Genomic DNA, 933 nt, shown 5'->3' with positions numbered 1-933 from the left:
CATGTGGTTATTGGTTACTGGTCCCCTTAGCCTAGAACCCAGCACCCTCCACAACATGGCATCAATCGACATTTCCAGAATTACCTCACATCACTCCCTTTCGTGTACTCTATGATTCCATCAGGATCTCTCTTTCCTAATGTTGTTCAGTCCTTTCAATCAGGTACAACTCTTCCTTATCCCTGTTGGGGTTATCTTGACAAAGATACTAGAGTGGTTTGCCATTTCCTTCTCCAGCTTATTTTACAGATGATGAAACTGAGGCAAACTCACTTAAGTGACATAAGTCACTTGCCCAGGGTCACATAACTAGTAAGCATCTGAAGCCAGATTTGAACTCTTGGAGACGAGTCTTCCTGACTCCAGGGCCAGTACTTTATCCACTGCACTTACCGAGCTGAACAATAATGCATCCTAAGGATCCCTGTGCCTTAACGATTAGCCCTGCAGCTTTTGTCTTGGGTCTTTGCTAGTGGCTCCATGGGTCACCAGCAGCTCTGCTGGAACCATCTTCACAAATTCAGCCAGGGGTCTCAGTCGTGCCATGTTTCTTCGAACCACATGATCTGATCCACAAGTACAGCCTGAACATGTGCCACCAGTGCTTCTGGCAATATGAGAAAGACACCAGCTTCATCAAATTGGACTAAGTTCCCTTTACGGATCTCTTGTCAGTGATTACACTGACCCACAGTGACTACCATTTTACTGAATTCCGGACAACTATTTGATCTACCCACCCAAAAAAAAATCCGATCCTGTTGTACATGCTATGCTAATTTGCATGTAATTTTAAAAGGTCATCCTTAGTTAAAAAAAAAAACAGCCCTGCAGCTGAACTCTTTTATATGGATCATCTAAATAAAATGTGAGCTCTCTGAGAGCAAGAATCATCTTTTCTATTTGTTATTTCCAGCACTTAACACAGTGCTT

General features: G+C 43.0%; 1 pseudogene; it reads left to right on the top strand.

Annotated features, from left to right (window-relative positions):
• Window positions 1-480: 480 nt before the first annotated feature.
• LOC138143593 (small ribosomal subunit protein uS14-like) lies at window positions 481-650 on the top strand (annotated as a pseudogene).
• The last annotated feature ends 283 nt before the right edge of the window (window positions 651-933 follow it).

The sequence above is a fragment of the Petaurus breviceps genome, unplaced genomic scaffold, assembly GCF_028583685.1.
Source record: "Petaurus breviceps papuanus isolate PSGF00001 unplaced genomic scaffold, PetGlider_PUasm1.0 90650, whole genome shotgun sequence".
In the NCBI taxonomy this organism is placed as follows: domain Eukaryota; kingdom Metazoa; phylum Chordata; class Mammalia; order Diprotodontia; family Petauridae; genus Petaurus; species Petaurus breviceps.
Note: the sequence above shows the minus strand (reverse complement) of the source record. Positions and strands in the feature narration are given on the sequence as shown.